We start from the raw sequence: 18,908 nt of genomic DNA, 5'->3' as shown, positions 1-18,908 counted from the left end.
TACCCGCTTTTTACAAACCATGGTCGGACTTTCACACCTTTTAGTAGCGGAACAACTCTGCTCCCGCTATTGATTGTGTACAATCGGGTATTTTAACCTTTTCTTACCTGCTTTTTGCCAACTATGGTCGGACATTCACACCTTCTTACAGCGGAACACCTCCGCTCCCTCCTTTGATGGTGTATGTTCGGGCATTTGAACCTTTTCTTTCCCGCTTTTTACAAACTATGGTCAGACATTCACACCTTCTTGCAGCCGAACACTTCCGCTCTACCTTTTAGTGTTCTATGGGGTATTCACAACTTTTTTTTCACCGCATTTTATAGATTATGGTTGTAAATTCTCACCCACTCTTATCCGAAGACCTCTCCTCCTGCTTTGGTTAATATATAGTCGGGCATTCGAACCTTTTCTTACCCGCTTTTTACAAATTATGGTCGAACATTCACACCTACTTGCAGCCGAACACCTCCGCTCCCGCTTTTGATGGTGTATAGTCGGGCTTTCGAGCCTTTTCTTCCCCGGTTTTTACAAATTATGGTTGGACATTCAGACCTTGCAGCCGAAAACCTCCGCTCCCTCTTTTGATCATACATTGTCAGGCATTCGCACCTACTTGCAGCCGAATACTTCCGCTCCACCTTTTAGTGATGTATGGTTGGCATTTGCACCTTTTCTTACCCTTTCTTACCCTACTGATTGCTTAAGATGAAGTTGTTTTTTCTCAAACTACAACATTTTTTTAATTGTTGAAACTTGATTTGAAGTGGATAAATAAGGAGGACAAACAGTTTTAAGTCAGGCTGATAGAAGGAATTAATTTTATAGCAAAATCTGTATTTCGTCATATGTCGAGAGATGCTTATTGCTGAAGAAGTACAAAGTACAACGTTGTTTATCGTTGAAACTTGATTAGACATGAATAAATATGAAGGACAAAGCAGTCTTAACTTGGTTAGAGTTAAGGAATTCGTTTTATAGGAGAATCCGAATTCGTGCATAACTCGTAAAATAGAGCTTATTTTCGGATTCCTGAAGAATGAGTCTGGTTCTTTCTCATAATACAAAGTTTGTTGTTTATTGTTGAAACTTCATCAGAAGTGAAGAAATAAATGAATGCCTATCAACAAATGTGGGATCTAAACTCTAGTGCTTCCTCTAAAATAATTTCCTTTCTCAATTCAGAAATGTGTGTGTGTAAGTCACAACACCCGTGACACCAAAACGGCTTTCTTTTCTCTCTTTTCTCTACACTCTGCACTGTGAGCACACACACCAAATCAGAAAGGCTTTTTTCTCTCTTTTCTACATTATGGACTGTGGGGACACAAAACCGCTCTCTCTTTTTTTTTTTGATTGTGTGCCAGGGCGTTGTCTCACGTATTAGATTATGCTTACGATACGAATGGGTTTATCAGTCACATCAGAATCCATACATACTGATCCTCCCGTAATAAAATGGTCGGATCTTATCAAACACACTTTGTTTCTTGTGACAATCAAGTCAGCGAAACAGCGTATACATGTCAAGACACTGAGTCAAGTTTGCCACAAGAACTCATAAGTTTGGCAGTATTGCTCTGCCGTCAGCAATCATACACCCATTTTATTTTCGTGAGACATGTGCAGGCACCTGTTCATCTACTGTTCTATCACTATGAATTAGTTTATCTATTATCAATAAGGATACTTCTACAACTACTATCAAAGTATGTCCAGACTTCTTATGTTGTCAGTTGCTATATATGAATAAGTGGGTAGCTACTGACAAGCATTAAGCATGTCACACAGCCCAAACATATAACATTTCAGGACACACCACACAGTTAACAACCACAGTGAAGTGTCAAAGCCCAAACATGTAACATTCAACAGGACACTTACACAACACATTCAAATCAAACAGTCAGACAACATACAAGAACATATACCCCAGCCGGCATTGCTCCCTGCCTATTTTCCTACAGCTCACTATGTGTGCGCACACCTTTGTTCACAAACTCTTCAACTTATACTCTTTTACCAAAGCTGCTACAGCTCGATTGGCCGAATACCCTTAGATCCTATTTCGGTGAATTTGACATCTGCCTTACGTGTAACAGATTAGCGGTTTAGCAGTTTTAATTTAGTTTGAGTGAAGGAATTCATTTTATAGCAAAATCCGAAATCGTGAAGAACTCATGAAAGTAAGCTTATTCTCGGATTCCTGAAACTTTAGATTTGCTCTTTCTTTTACTGCAAAGTACAACGTTGTTTTTTTTTTGTTTAAATCTTTCTAGACATGATAAATATGAAGGACAAAGCAGTTTTAACATAGTTTGAGTGAAGGAATTCATTTTATAGATAAAATCCCAAGAGTCTGCTGAGAAAAGAGAGTGAATGCGAAGTAGACTTTAACACGGCTCTGGGAGCGAGCCGAGTGTGGGCTAACCGGGAGAATTGCTTGAAAGAAACGCGACACCGAATGAGCGGTCAGAACAAAGCCTCAATACGGTGTTCCCGTGGTGTTTTTGTTGCTGCCTTGTCGATTGCACAGGGGCAAGCCTGATGTCCACCAGGCTCGGGGCCTGCAGCGACCATATTCTGGGAGCTACTGTACCCCCAGAAGGTACCCATCCCGCCCCACCCCACTCAACCCAACCCCACTCCGGAGGACCTCTACAAAAAACAAACAAACAACAACAAAAAACAAACAAACAAACCACCCGGTCACACCAGTCGCAGCAGCCCAGGCCTGAGACCCACCATCACCCAGGCCCCCCCAGAACCCCCCTCAACAGGTGCGCTCTTGTGAAAAAGCAAACAGCGGCAGCAACAAAAACACAACGGGAACACTGTATTGAGGCTTTGTTCTGACCGCTCATTTGGTATGGCGTTTCTTTCAAGCAATTCTCCCGGTTAGCCCGCACTCGGCTCGCTCCCAGAGCCGTGTTAAAGTCTACTTCGCATTCACTCTCTTTTCTCAGCAGACTAAAAGAAAGTTTCATCTTGGGCTCCCTGAAACTTGCATCCTGCACCGCTGTTTGCTTTTTCACAAGAGTAGAGAAGAGCGCACCATTCCCAGCGGCACTGCAGTACCGGGTCAATGCTTGGAGTGAACGGAGCAAGCTCCTTTTTCAACTCCTATTGATAAAAATCCATTTAATATGTAGTCTCGCATAGAGGACATATCAGACATTAAACTGATAAGAACAGATACTACACTTGATCTTAGCCAAAAGGCCGAGAAGCGATAACTGTCCACTGGTTCACGTCCGAGGGCCCTTCCTGGCACAATGCGCACTTGTAGCGGTGTTCTTTTTATGGCCATAGTGTCACTTTGCACCTCCGCCCACCCGCTGCACTGAGCACTCTTCAGCCCTTTTAAATGGTATAACTTTACACTACCACACGCTCCAGCGAGCACCATTCAAGCAACAACTTTGCACTCCAGCTTCGAACATCGGCACAGTCGCAACAAGTAAGGCGACTCTACTCAGAGAAGTCACTCTGCACAGTAACAAGATTTCTTTTGCACAGACAGAAAGGGCTTCATCCGCAAAGGTAAAGCCTGCCAAAAATAGAAACAACTCATTAGTGCTGCTCAACGTTGTACTTTGCAGTAAAAGAAAGAGCAAATCTAAAGTTTCAGGAATCCGAGAATAAGCTTACTTTCATGAGTTCTTCACGATTTCGGATTTTGCTATAAAATGAATTCCTTCACTCAAACTAAATTAAAACTGCTAAACCGCTAATCTGTTACATACAAGGCAGATGTCAAATTCACCGAAATAGGATCTAAGGGTATTTGGCCAATCGAACTGTAGCAGCTTCGGTAAAAGAGTATAAGTTGAAGAGTTTGTAAATAAAGGTGTGCGCACACATAGTGAGTTGTAGGAAAATAGGCAGGGAGCAATGCCGGCTGGGGTATATGTTCTTGTATGTTGTCTGACTGTTTGATTTGAATGTGTTGTGTAAGTGTCCTGAAATGTTATATGTTTGGGCTGTGTGACATGCTTAATGCTTGTCAGTAGCAACCCACTTATTCATATATAGCAACTGACAACATAAGAAGTCCGGACATACTTTGATAGTAGTTGTAGAAGTATCCTTATTGATAATAGATAAACTAATTCATAGTGATAGAACAGTAGATGAACAGGTGCCTGCACATGTCTCATGAAAATAAAATGGGTGTATGATTGCTGACGGCAGAGCAATACTGCCAAACTTATGAGTTCTTGTGGCAAACTTGATTCAGTGTCTTGACGTGTATACGCTGTTTCGCTGACTTGTCACAAGAAACAAAGTGTGTTTGATAAGATCCGACCATTTTATTACGGGAGGATCAGTATGTATGGATTCTGATGTGACTGATAAACCCATTCGTATCTTAAGCATAATCTAATACGTGAGATAACGCCCTGGCACACAATCAAAAAAAAAAAGAGAGAGAGCGGTTTTGTGTCCCCACAGTCCATAATGTAGAAAAGAGAGAAAAAAGCCTTTCTGATTTGGTGTGTGTGCTCACAGTGCAGAGTGTAGAGAAAAGAGAGAAAAGAAAGCCGTTTTGGTGTCACGGGTGTTGTGACTTACACACACACATTTCTGAATTGAGAAAGGAAATTATTTTAGAGAAAGCACTAGAGTTTAGATCCCACATTTGTTGATAGGCATTCATTTAATTTTTCTTTTAATCAGTTTTAAAGTGAATACTAACTGAGAAATGAAAAAGGTGAAGAGTTTAGAAGCTTGGTTCAAGAGCAAAACTTGGTTTATGATCAGCTGAGTCTCTAAACAGAACAGCAAAGGGCTTCATCGAACATTTAAAAAAGATTCAGATTGTTAGAATATCCAGAATTTATAGGAATGGTGGTGATTACTCTTATTTTCTAGAATGGAAATAACTGCACCATGTCTGTTTTATGAATTTAAGGGGCTAAAAAGTTTTGTTCTCGTTTTTCTATGATTAACCGAATGTATGTGAGAGTCCAAACAGACAGAAGGGTTACGGCCGAGCGCTGGACCTTCCAAAAAAGATGAGACAGGCTGGACCTGTGCCATACTAGTTAAGACCTGCCTGTGGATAACAGGTTCATTAAACTCTCACATACACAAACTCACACACGTTCGCACACATACACCCATTCACACACACATTCTTGAACTTGCTGCAAGATTAAACATTTGCATTAACTGACTCCAGCAACTCTGAGTCTCATTGAGAGACTTTTCTCAACAATTGGGTCCTCAAACCAGATCTCAACGTTTTTTCCGCTTTCCAGGGTCGGAGCTGAAACCGTGCACGGGGGAGTCCAGTACTCCTAATGAAAGACCCCCTGCTGAATTGCGGTAATTAGGGGCCAGTGTCCACTGAAAGGGGGAAACAGGGACGAGATCGTACTTTTGAATCAATGGCCAGAAGCCATTGGCAGTGCAGGCATCAACAATAATGGTGTTATTTCACCCATTAACACTTAAGGTACCTCATGCAGTGGCTGTGATATGGTTACTTAACAAAATATCTTTACCAGACATCTCTCCTACATAACAGTTCTTCTTTCACAGCCACACCTTGTTGTCGAGAGATGTGCTACACTTAATCCATCCACACTGCTACCTACCCCACAGATGGAAAGCCTCATGATTGCATGTCAGAAATAACCATCAGTGTTTTACCCAGGCCAGACTTAACTGATATACGTTATGAAAATGCAGAAATAACTATATTTATTCAACAGGTCAAGCAAAAAACCCTGATGGCACAAATGCTACAGGATTTGCAGTAGTAACAGAAACTGAAGTTTTCTTAAAACACCAACTACCAAAAAATTACTCTGTTCAAGCAGTCGAATTGGTAGCTTTAACTGAAGCTTGTAAATTAAATAACAAAAAGGTTGTTAACGTTTACACTGACAGTCAGTATGCCTTCTCAACTGTACATGTGTTAACACAGCATTGGAAAAACAGGTATGTTGACATCCACAGCTAAATGTATAAACTACAAATATTTTAGCATTATTAGATGTTATTCAATTGCCATCTACAATAGACTCGTATGAATGACCGGAAGGAAAACCATACTGACAAAGAATTTGTTTAAATATGCTGCAGTATTGAGCCACGGACCATGTCATGTCTCAACAGGAGGGATGGAAGCAATAATGAACAAGGTTTTTACAGCATATGGTTTTACTAATTATTGAATTTTTTTTTTAGAATAAATAAATGAATAAAGTTTTGTCTAGCAGGTCAAATATGTGCAAAATACATTCCACAGGGCAATCTAAGACCAAAACGAAGATAATTCCCTAAGCCAGTGTATCTTTTTCAACATATTTGTTTGTATTTCATTATTTCATTATTGTGTAGATTTCATTGAACTAAATTAATGTTAAGGGAAACGATTCTGCTCAGTGACAACAGAGGTTTTTACCAAATGGTCTGAAATATTTCCATGTGCACAAGCAGATGCACTCTCAGTAGCAAAATCACGCGTAAAATAACTCATTTCTAGATTTGAAATTCCTGAAAAGATCTTCAGTGATAATTTGACACACTTTGTAAACAATGTCATCTCACTGATGGCAAAGAACTTAAAATAGACCTTAGAAACCACTGTGATATAGAAGGTTTCGCTAACACATTGGAATTGTTTTACTATTTACATATGCATGTGCAGTGAAGAATTGCTTGCTGCTGATAAATGCAAAGAAGAACAGCTTACACATAGATGCTCACATATAGGCTGCTGAATGCAATGAAGACCTGCTTATCCAGTAAAGTTCAATGTCAATGTGTAATATTCAATTAGGATTTGCAAAACAGTGAAGTTAAACAATGAATGGGTCCATAGTCGGTATGAGAAGACTACAGGAATATTTACCTGGGTGTACGTTCAAACAGAGATGAGGAAATTGCGATTAATTATTGTTTGTTTGTTTGTTAGTATGTATATGAATGTTATGTGTATAAACTGTGTTGAGTTGTAGTTACTCAGTAGTGTCTCAGTGAAACAACCGACGGGGGAAGCCTTGCGGTGACAACAAAAGCAGTGTTTTACTGATCAGTCAAGTTGCTCCAGTGTACTCCATACAAACTGGTTGGCTACTGAAGGGATAGAAAATGGGGAATACTTGTTTTAAAGCAAACAAGGAATTAGATGGGAAAAATACATGTTTTAACGGGACCCAGACAATATTATATAGATGTCGCCACTGAAGTAAAGAACATTTACGTGGGATGGTGTGAGGGTCCTCGTTTGGCTGACGTTCGCCGATATGCTCGCCATGCTCAGAACCAAGTTGAGACGCGTAAGACAACCAAAAGGGACAAGTGTGAAAAGGAGCTGCATGTGGCAACCATGACCATGTATTACGCAGTTGGTGTAAACAGAGGACGAGGCCGAAGTCGAAGACGTGGACGTGTGGGAGAGGAGCCACGCCAGAGCTATGATCCGAATATTTGTTTTTACTGTGGCCAGACTGGACACTGGAAGAAGGACTGTCCACAGCTAAAAAGTGATGAAATTGGGCAAAAGGCTGACTGAGGGTGGGAGGCAGGTTCTGGACGTCACGCGGCAGCGGAGCCTCCACTAATGGGTGATAGCACAAACACACTCACACATTTTTCCTGCTCTGTGTAGTGAAGCAACGCTTGCCGACTGTGATTCACGTAGTAAAGTTTTGCATGCTATTTCCGTCCTAGAGCAAAGATATTTCTCTCAGAATATAGGAACTTATGTTCATCAGTAGTGACGTCAGGGGAGTTTGATTGTCCTCCAAAGTTAAGTGGAAACCACGTTTACTGTATGTCTGCATCAGGCCAGGTTGTGAAGGAGAAAATGACAATGCCCATTGCGTGTTGTCACTCCCGATGAGCTCTCCTTCAAACACTCATTTTTGTTATCAGAGTTGTGTCCCATTAACCTGATGGGCTGTGATCTCATGTGTAAATTAGGCATTATTTTAACTTCTACACCAGAGGGTGTTAAGGTTATGTTACAGCCTGACAAAGTTTTCACAGCAGTGCAGTTTGATTCATCGGCACTTACATATGCTTATGAGTGGAAACTTCCCAGCTCTCCTTTTTCACAACAACTAGTGGAAGAAGCAAAAGCGTTAGTTTCACCCCTTTCTGATTTCATGCAACCTACTGATTTGCACTGCACATCACACATTTCTTCGTGGCCTGACAATGACTATGAGAAGAAGTGAAAAAATATGTGCGCCTACTTTATTGGCTGTGTCGCTCACTCCAGAGCACTTCGATTTTTTTAATGTTTGTGGTACTCGCCCTCACATTTCCTTGGCCAAATGTACACACTGGCAGTGACAAGGTGTGGGAGAGTTTGTTGCTACATGTCAGAAAGAAATGGAGTGGACCGTTTCACCTGCTGATCCAAATTTGATGTTTTCTGAACGATTGTCAGCATACAAAAAAACATTTTTGAGTACAATGCATTGTCAAAGAACTGTGGACTTAATTCCTACCACAGAATCACATTTTGAAGCATGTTTTTTATCTGAAACAGATTTGTCTTCGATACCCATGTTGGCTGAAGTGCCCAATGATCTTTGGGCTAAGAGCAAATATGATGTGGGGTTGATAAAAGGCTGTGAACCAGTAATTGTCACCCCTAAATCAGACTTTTGTCCATGTAAAAAACAATACCCTTTTAAGCCTGAAGCAATTAAAGGGATTAAACCTGTTTTTCAATCTTTTCAGAAAACAGGCGTTATTGTTCCTTTTGAAAATTCACCTGTGCTTACTCCATTGTTTCCTGTTAAAAAGATTAAAGATGCTGGCCAGCCAGATGAATGGCGTTTTGTACAGGACCTCCAAGCGGTGAATGCTGCAGTTCAGCCACATGCTCCTACTGTGCCCAACCCACACACTATTTTGTCTCAAATTACATCAGATGCACAGTTTTTCTCAGTGGTTGACTTGTCGCCAGTGCACCCTGATAGCCCATTTTGGTTTGCTTTTTAGTTTGAAGGGAGATCTTGGACTTTTACCCGGTTATGCCAGGGGTACTGTGAAAGTCCCACTATTTACAATGCTGCCCTCAAAGCTAGTCTGGATTAACTTCAATCAACCACAGGCTCTGCTCTTTTGCAGTATGTGGATGACATCCTTTTATGTGGTCCATCTAAACAACAGTGTGAAAAAGACAGTGAATCTGTTGAAACATCTTCCTTCTTATGGCCATAAAGCCAGCCTTTCTAAGTTACAGTTTGTACAGGACGAAGTCACCTTTTTGGGTCATGTGATTTCTAAGGATGGGCGCTCACTTTCTCCTAAACGTGTTGCTGCAGTTCAGATCATTCCTAAACCGGTTACTAAAAAACAGCTTATGTCATTCTTAGGTATAACATCTTACTGCAGGAACTTTATTCCTAACTACTCTTTTCTCGAAGCTCTCTTAGGTGCTCTTATCCATGGTAAAGGCAGCTGCAGTTCTGACATGCAGCTCCAGTCAGCTGATCGTGTTCCATGGACTCCTGAGGCTGAATCAGCCTTTAGTCAGCTTAAGCTGGCTCTTCAAACAGCACCAACACTTGGCATTCCAGATCCTCATAAACCTTTCATACAGGCAGTTGATGAGAAGCATGGTTGTATGACATCTGTTCTTATGCAGGAACATGGGGCAGGCAAAGGCCAGTGGCTCATTTCTCAGCAAAACTGGACTCTGTGGCTGTAGGCCTGCCTGGTTGTCTTCGTGCTGTTGCAGCTGCAGAGAAAGCTGTCCTGGCCTCCCAAGATATTGTGGGCTACGCTAATTTGACTGTTTTGGTTCCTCATGCTGTTGCCTTTATTCTTCTCGAGCAGAAAACTTCACATCTTTCAACTGCTCGTTGGCTCAGATACACCTCTGTGATATGCCAAATGTCACTGTTAAACGTTGTACTGTTCTGAATCCTGCTACTTTGCTTCCGACTCCTGAGGATGGGGAGCCTCATGACTGTGAAGCTGTTTTGGAACAAGTTTGTACACCCCGACCTGATCTTTTAGAGACTCCTCTTCCAAACTCTGACATGATTCTTTTTGTAGATGGATCAGCTTTGCGTGATCCAGCCACAGGTACTAACTGTGTTTGGTTTGCAGTATGTTCTTCACATGACACTTTGTTGTCTGGTTCTCTTCCTAAACATTTCTCTGCTCAAACTACTGAGCTTATTGCACTTACTGAAGCTTGTAAGTTGGCAGCTGGTAAGTCTGTCACTATTTACACAGATTCCAGATATGCTTTTGGTGTTGTTCATGACTTTGGTGCGCTGTGGAAACACAGGCATTTCCTTAAATCAGATGGTAAAACTATTCTGAACTCCAAGCAGGTTTCTGATCTTCTTGATGCGATCCTTTTGCCTACAGCAATCTCGGTCTGTAAGTGTGCGGCTCACACTAACTCAGACAATCCTGTTGCTTGTGGCAATGCCAGAGCTGATGCTGCAGCTAAGCAAGCAGCTAAATCTTTTCCTGTTTTCGCTTCCCTCTCTTTGCAGGCAGAAGACTCCCTCACAGATCTCCATGCTTTGCAAACTTTTGCCTCTGCAGATGAAATTTGGTCCTCTGGACGCATTTGGTCCTCTGTGGGTGCAACTTATATGGATGGTGTTTGGATGGGACCTGATGGTAAACCCTGTCTACCTAAACATTTTTTTCCTCATTTTTCAAAATTGACACATGGGTTGGACCATGTGTCAAAAGGGGGGATGCTGAATGCACTCACTGCTCAGTGGTTCACAAAAGGGTTCAGTTCATATGCGCAAAAATACTGTCAGTCATGTATGGTTTGTGCCACACATAATGTAGGAAAGGCATTACACACATCGCAAGTTGCACACCCTCCATCAGAGAAACCTTTTGAACATTTGATGATGGATTTTGTTGAACTCACACCAGCTGAAGGAAAGAAATATGCACTAGTAATAGTGGACGTGTTTAGTAAATGGGTTGAAGTTTTCCCTGCAAAACATGCAAACAGTAATGCAGTGACTAAAGCACTGCTAAACAGAAATCATTCCTAGATGGGGCATTCCAGAGAAGATCAGCAGTGATAATGGCACACATTTTGTAAACACTGCATTGACTGAGGTTGGTAAATTCCTGGGAATAACCTTGCGCACACATTGTGCTTATCATCCACAGAGTGGAGGTGCTGTGGAAAGAGAAAATGGTACATTAAAGTCCAAGTTAGCCAAATGTTGTGAAGAAACAGGTCTGCCATGGACAAAAACATTACCTATTGTGCTTACCTACATGAGAATGAGAATCAGAGCTCAAGTGAATCTCAGCCCATTTGAAATTTTATTTGGCAGACCTCCTAACCTGGGATTGGGACCTGTAACCAGACCCCTCCCTTCCACAACTGTTTGTGATGATGCTATGTTGTCTTACTGTCGAAACCTTTCCACTGTTCTATCTCAAGTTTCACAGACAGTAAAAGCAGCCCTTCCAGCCACAGAAAACACACCACTCCAACCAGATGACAGGTGGTGAAGGAACTTCGCAGGAAACATTGGAAGTCCAAACGTTGGCAAGGCCCGTTCCAGGTGCTACTGGTCACTCATACAGCTGTTAAAGTTGCAGAGAGAGCAACCTGGATTCATGCCAGTCACTGTAAGAAGGTACCAGAACCAGTAGATGACTTCCACCCTGACATACATCAGCCTAACCAACACGCCCGGAAGGACAAAGATAAGAGTCAGCAGTAAAAGCTGTACTCCACCGGTGTGTTAAGTGCTAGTAACCTCTGACACCGAAGATTGAAACATCCTTACTGAGACCTGTGATGAAGATGATCATACACATGCTGTGAACCATGGAAGAAACTGTTTGTTGTTTGTATTTTCTTATTTGTAACCAGCATGTGCACATTGTATCTTGATTTCACAGGAAGCAATAATACAGGGCTGCTGTATTTTTCCCTGTGTGAAAGGCCTCATTGTATGTATCTCACCAAATGATTCAAATGACTCAAAGAACTTTTTTGCTTTCAAAATTTTTCCTCTAGTGACGCTGACTTAGAGAGGGATGAAGATAATCATATTTAATTGTTCATGTTTTGATTGTTTATCATTGGACCCTTTATCACTATGATGCCTGCATTTTAAACTCACGTTGTGTGCAAATGCAGGCTGATGTTTTACAGATAAAGTTATTATTTTCCTTGTTTCTTTTGGGTTGATTAATATAATGGTATTATTATAATCAAAAGGGAGGAATGTAATGGAAAATAATTCTTATATGCATTGCATTGAGTGTTACTGTGTATAACCTGCAAAACACTGAGCTGCAAGGTACCACCCTGCCCTGTTTTCTTAAATTCCTCTTTACAATGGTGGGCTTGTTATTATGAGATAGCTACACTTTAGGGGGGACAGGGTTAGGCTGGTATTTACGAGTGTGTCTGGGTAACCTCAACTAATGGTTGGGGAGGAAAGTTAGAAGAACAATCAACTATACCCAAAAACAGATGACGTGATGAGTGGGCAATATAACTGTGTGTTTTTGCTTCAGTGGTCAGAGCAACTCTGTATTCTGTACTGTGTTGTTCTCTCTTGCAAGATATTATTATTAAAGCCTCTTATCTCCTCAAAAGAAAATAACTGACTCCCCAAGTGCAAGTGTCAGGACAAATGATCAAACTTCTCCAAGCTTCAGTCTGCAGAGAGGTACAAGACAGGGTTGCCCACTTTCGCCCTCACTTTTTGCTATTTTCATCGAACCTTTAGCAGCTGCTATCAGACAAGATAGAAATATTAAAGACATCCAACCCCAAAATATTGAGCATAAAATAAGTCTTTATGCTGATGATGTATTACTTTTCCTTCAGAACTCACAAACGTCTCTCACTCACACGATCACACTCATAAATAAATTCTCAGCACTTTCTGACTACTCTATCAATTGGTCTAAGACCACAGTTCTGCCCATTAACTATAGGGACCAGAATATACCTGCGATCACTTTACAGTCAGGAAATATTAGATATTTAGGAATAAACATTTCCTCCAGGCTCTCAGGGCTAACAAAGCTAAATTATGTGCAATTATTAAAGACAGTAGAGGACGATCTCTCTCGTTTGAAGTCCTTACCTATATCACTTATGGGGAGAGTTACAACCATTAAAATGATGATACTACCAAAAGTTAACTATTTGTTCTCAATGATCCCCATAAAACCATCTGCTACTTGGTTTAAGTCACTAGGTTCATGCATCTCCAAATTTCTGTGGAAAAACAAACCACCACGTATTAGTTTAAAAACCCTACAGAAGACCAAGGACAGGGTGGATTAGATTTACCTAATTTTCAGCACTATTCCTTAGCCAATAGGTTACAGTATATATCAAAATGGTTTAAACCTAGCCCAATAGATGAACCATGGATAAATATAGAACAAGCATTGTGTGATAATCTGGAAATCTCTGACCTGCCACTTATTAGTCAAAACGTAAAAAATCACAAATGTTTCAAAAGCATTAACATCAGCACCTCTCTGACAGCCTGGTGGGAATTTCTTAAAATAACATAGTCTTCACTTGTCCCGTGTAAGCTTACACCCATCTGGAACAATCCTGACATCCTGCAAAACAAAAAAATGCTAAACTTTACTCTCTGGAAGATCAAAGGAATCAAACATCTGGAACATATAATCCAAAATGGACATTTTATTTTATTTGATGAGCTCATATCACAACATGAGATAGGCAGCAATAAATTCCTAGAATATCAACAACTTAAGTCTATAATAAAAAAGAAATATATCCTCCACCAACCAGACTTACAACTCCCGATTAGGGTAGTAGAATTTCTAAGCATCTGCACCCCAAAACTACTATCAAAAATATATAAATTATTGTCTAAGATAGATGACACAATGTCTCTACCGTCCTCAAAATGGGAGGCAGATTTATCCATCAGTTCTAGTCATAGCTTCTGGCCACATATATGTTTGAACACCTTCAGAATGACTCGAAATCCTAATTTACAGCTCATACAATACAAAATTCTTCATAGAACACACTATACAGGACAAAGGATGTTCAGGATGGGTTTAACACACTCAAACATCTGCTCACATTGCACAGATAACACACCTGATGATTATGCACACGCTTTGTGGTTTTGTGCGCCTGTCCAGAAGTTCTGGCTTGAAGTCTGTGCGGACCTATCAACATGACTAAAGTGTAGCATTCCTGCATGCCCCACACTGTGCATACTGGGTGACTTAGACAACATCAATGTGGAATTTAGCTTAGCACACATGATCCTCACAGTGTTATGTATAGCAAAGAAAACTATTCTCATGAACTGGAAAGCGAAGAACAATCTGTGTATTAACCAGTTTAGAAATTTTCTTTTAGATTATATTAGCATGGAAACAATGTCTGCCTCCTCAAAACATCAATTGGCTGAATTTAATTCTCTCTGGTCCCTTCTGATTAGCTTGATCACATAGTGGTGGTGGTGGGTTGCTGTCCCGTCGCTCTGGGCGGTTGGGTGTGTGCTGGGGGGGGCTGTGTGGCTTCGGGCGTCTGGTGGTCTCTCGGGTCGTGGGGAAATACAGCAGCCCTGTATTATTGCTTCCTGTGAAATCAAGATACAATGTGCACATGCTGGTTACAAATAAGAAAATACAAACAACAAACAGTTTCTTCCATGGTTCACAGCATGTGTATTATCATCTTCATCGCTGGTCTCAGTAAGGATGTTTCAATCTTCGGTGTCAGAGGTTACTAGCACTTAACACACCGGTGGAGTACAGCTTTTACTGCTGACTCTTATCTTTGTCCTTCCGGGCGTGTTGGTTAGGCTGATGTATGTCAGGGTGGAAGTCATCTACTGGTTCTGGTACCTTCTTACAGTGACTGGCATGAATCCAGGTTGCTCTCTCTGCAACTTTAACAGCTGTGTGAGTGACCAGTAGCACCTGGAACGGGCCTTGCCAACGTTTGGACTTCCAATGTTTCCTGCGAAGTTCCTTCACCACCTGTCATCTGGTTGGAGTGGTGTGTTTTCTGTGGCTGGAAGGGCTGCTTTTACTGCCTGTGAAACTTGAGATAGAACAGTGGAAAGGTTTCGACAGTAAGAAAACATAGCATCATCACAAACAGTTGTGGAAGGGAGGGGTCTGGTTACAGGTCCCAATCCCAGGTTAGGAGGTCTGCCAAATAAAATTTCAAATGGGCTGAGATTCACTTGAGCTCTGATTCTCATTCTCATGTAGGTAAGCACAATAGGTAATGCTTTTGTCCATGGCAGACCTGTTTCTTCACAACATTTGGCTAACTTGGACTTTAATGTACCATTTTCTCTTTCCACAGCACCTCCACTCTGTGGATGATAAGCACAATGTGTGCGCAAGCTTATTCCCAGGAATTTACCAACCTCAGTCAATGCAGTGTTTACAAAATGTGTGCCATTATCACTGCTGATCTTCTCTGGAATGCCCCATCTAGGAATGATTTCTGTTTAGCAGTGCTTTAGTCACTGCATTACTGTTTGCATGTTTTGCAGGGAAAACTTCAACCCATTTACTAAACACGTCCACTATTACTAGTGCATATTTCTTTCCTTCAGCTGGTGTGAGTTCAACAAAATCCATCATCAAATGTTCAAAAGGTTTCTCTGGTGGAGGGTGTGCAACTTGCGATGTGTGTAATGCCTTTCCTACATTATGTGTGGCACAAACCATACATGACTGACAGTATTTTTGCGCATATGAACTGAACCCTTTTGTGAACCACTGAGCAGTGAGTGCATTCAGCATCCCTCCTTTTGACACATGGTTCAACCCATGTGTCAATTTTGAAAAATGAGGAAAAAAATGTTTAGGTAGACAGGGTTTACCCTCAGGTCCCATCCAAACACCATCCGTATGAGTTGCACCCACAGAGGACCAAATGCGTCCAGAGGACCAAATTTCATCTGCAGAGGCAAAAGTTTGCAAAGCATGGAGATCTGTGAGGGAGTCTTCTGCCTGCAAAGAGAGGGAAGCGAAAACAGGAAAAAAATTAGCTGCTTGCTTAGCTGCAGCATCAGCTCTGGCATTGCCACAAGCAACAGGATCGTCTGAGTTAGTGTGAGCCGCACACTTACAGACCGAGATTGCTGTAGGCAAAAGGATCGCATCAAGAAGATCAGAAACCTGCTTGGAGTTCAGAATAGTTTTACCATCTGATTTAAGGAAATGCCTGTGTTTCCACAGCGCACCAAAGTCATGAACAACACCAAAAGCATATCTGGAATCTGTGTAAATAGTGACAGACTTACCAGCTGCCAACTTACAAGCTTCAGTAAGTGCAATAAGCTCAGTAGTTTGAGCGGAGAAATGTTTAGGAAGAGAACCAGACAACAAAGTGTCATGTGAAGAACATACTGCAAACCAAACACAGTTAGTACCTGTGGCTGGATCACACAAAGCTGATCCATCTACAAAAAGAATCATGTCAGAGTTTGGAAGAGGAGTCTCTAAAAGATCAGGTCGGGGTGTACAAACTTGTTCCAAAACAGCTTCACAGTCATGAGGCTCCCCATCCTCAGGAGTCGGAAGCAAAGTAGCAGGATTCAGAACAGTACAACGTTTAACAGTGACATTTGGCATATCACGGAGCACAGAGGTGTATCTGAGCCAACAAGCAGTTGAAAGATGTGAAGTTTTCTGCTCGAGAAGAATAATGGCAACAGTATGAGGAACCAAAACAGTCAAATTAGCGTAGCCCACAATATCTTGGGAGGCCAGGACAGCTTTCTCTGCAGCTGCAACAGCACGAAGACAACCAGGCAGGCCTGCAGCCACAGAGTCCAGTTTTGCTGAGAAATGAGCCACTGGCCTTTGCCTGCCCCATGTTCCTGCATAAGAACAGATGTCATACAACCATGCTTCTCATCAACTGCCTGTATGAAAGGTTTATGAGGATCTGGAATGCCAAGTGTTGGTGCTGTTTGAAGAGCCAGCTTAAGCTGACTAAAGGCTGATTCAGCCTCAGGAGTCCATGGAACACGATCAGCTGACTGGAGCTGCATGTCAGAACTGCAGCTGCCTTTACCATGGATAAGAGCACCTAAGAGAGCTTCGAGAAAAGAGTAGTTAGGAATAAAGTTCCTGCAGTAAGATGTTATACCTAAGAATGACATAAGCTGTTTTTTAGTAACCGGTTTAGGAATGATCTGAACTGCAGCAACACGTTTAGGAGAAAGTGAGCGCCCATCCTTAGAAATCACATGACCCAAAAAGGTGACTTCGTCCTGTACAAACTGTAACTTAGAAAGGCTGGCTTTATAGCCATAAGAAGGAAGATGTTTCAACAGATTCACTGTCTTTTTCACACTGTTGTTTAGATGGACCACATAAAAGGATGTCATCCACATACTGCAAAAGAGCAGAGCCTGTGGTTGATTGAAGTTAATCCAGACTAGCTTTGAGGGCAGCATTGTAAATAGTGGGACTTTCACAGTACCCCTGGCATAACCGGGTAAAAGTCCAAGATCTCCCTTCAAACTAAAAAGCAAACCAAAATGGGCTATCAGGGTGCACTGGCGACAAGTCAACCACTGAGAAAAATTGTGCATCTGATGTAATTTGAGACAAAATAGTGTGTGGGTTGGGCACAGTAGGAGCATGTGGCTGAACTGCAGCATTCACCGCTTGGAGGTCCTGTACAAAACGCCATTCATCTGGCTGGCCAGCATCTTTAATCTTTTTAACAGGAAACAATGGAGTAAGCACAGGTGAATTTTCAAAAGGAACAATAACGCCTGTTTTCTGAAAAGATTGAAAAACAGGTTTAATCCCTTTAATTGCTTCAGGCTTAAAAGGGTACTGTTTTTTACATGGACAAAAGTCTGATTTAGGGGTGACAATTACTGGTTCACAGCCTTTTATCAACCCCACATCATATTTGCTCTTAGCCCAAAGATCATTGGGCACTTCAGCCAACATGGGTATCGAAGACAAATCTGTTTCAGATAAAAAACATGCTTCAAAATGTGATTCTGTGGTAGGAATTAAGTCCACAGTTCTTTGACAATGCATTGTACTCAAAAATGTTTTTTTGTATGCTGACAATCGTTCAGAAAACATCAAATTTGGATCAGCAGGTGAAACGGTCCACTCCATTTCTTTCTGACATGTAGCAACAAACTCTCCCACACCTTGTCACTGCCAGTGTGTACGTTTGGCCAAGGAAATGTGAGGGCGAGTACCACAAACATTAAAAAAATCGAAGTGCTCTGGAGTGAGCGACACAGCCAATAAAGTAGGCGCACATATTTTTTCACTTCTTCTCATAGTCATTGTCAGGCCCCAAAGAAATGTGTGATGTGCAGTGCAAATCAGTAGGTTGCATGAAATCAGAAAGGGGTGAAACTAACACTTTTGCTTCTTCCACTAGTTGTTGTGAAAAAGGAGAGCTGGGAAGTTTCCACTCATAAGCATATGTAAGTGCCGATGAATCAAACTGCACTGCTGTGAAAACTTTGTCAGGCTGTAACATAACCTTAACACCCTCTGGTGTAGAAGTTAAAATAATGCCTAATTTACACATGAGATCACAGCCCATCAGGTTAATGGGACACAACTCTGATAACAAAAATGAGTGTTTGAAGGAGAGCTCATCGGGAGTGACAACACGCAATGGGCATTGTCATTTTCTCCTTCACAACCTGGCCTGAGGCAGACATAGAGTAAACGTGGTTTCCACTTAACTTTGGAGGACAATAAAACTCCCCTGACGTCACTACTGATGAACATAAGTTCCCATATTCTGAGAGAAATATCTTTGCTCTAGGACGGAAATAGCATGCAAAACTTTACTACGTGAATCACAGTCGGCAAGCGTTTCTTCACTACACAGAGCAGGAAAAATGTGTGAGTGTGTTTGTGCTATCACCCATTAGTGGAGGCTCCGCTGCCGCGTGACG

The 18,908-nt window shown here is 41.6% G+C and overlaps 1 non-coding gene across 1 annotated transcript; it reads right to left on the bottom strand.

The window, feature by feature from the left end:
- Window positions 1-3,044: 3,044 nt before the first annotated feature.
- On the bottom strand, window positions 3,045-3,234 carry LOC140283576 (U2 spliceosomal RNA). The gene has a single exon (XR_011910169.1). It is a non-coding gene; the product is annotated as a U2 spliceosomal RNA (small nuclear RNA).
- Between the last annotated feature and the right edge of the window lie 15,674 nt (window positions 3,235-18,908).

Source organism: Leuresthes tenuis, unplaced genomic scaffold (assembly GCF_036924035.1).
Source record: "Leuresthes tenuis unplaced genomic scaffold, fLeuTen1.0.hap1 SCAF_23, whole genome shotgun sequence".
In the NCBI taxonomy this organism is placed as follows: domain Eukaryota; kingdom Metazoa; phylum Chordata; class Actinopteri; order Atheriniformes; family Atherinopsidae; genus Leuresthes; species Leuresthes tenuis.
This window is presented reverse-complemented; position numbering and strand designations above follow the sequence as displayed.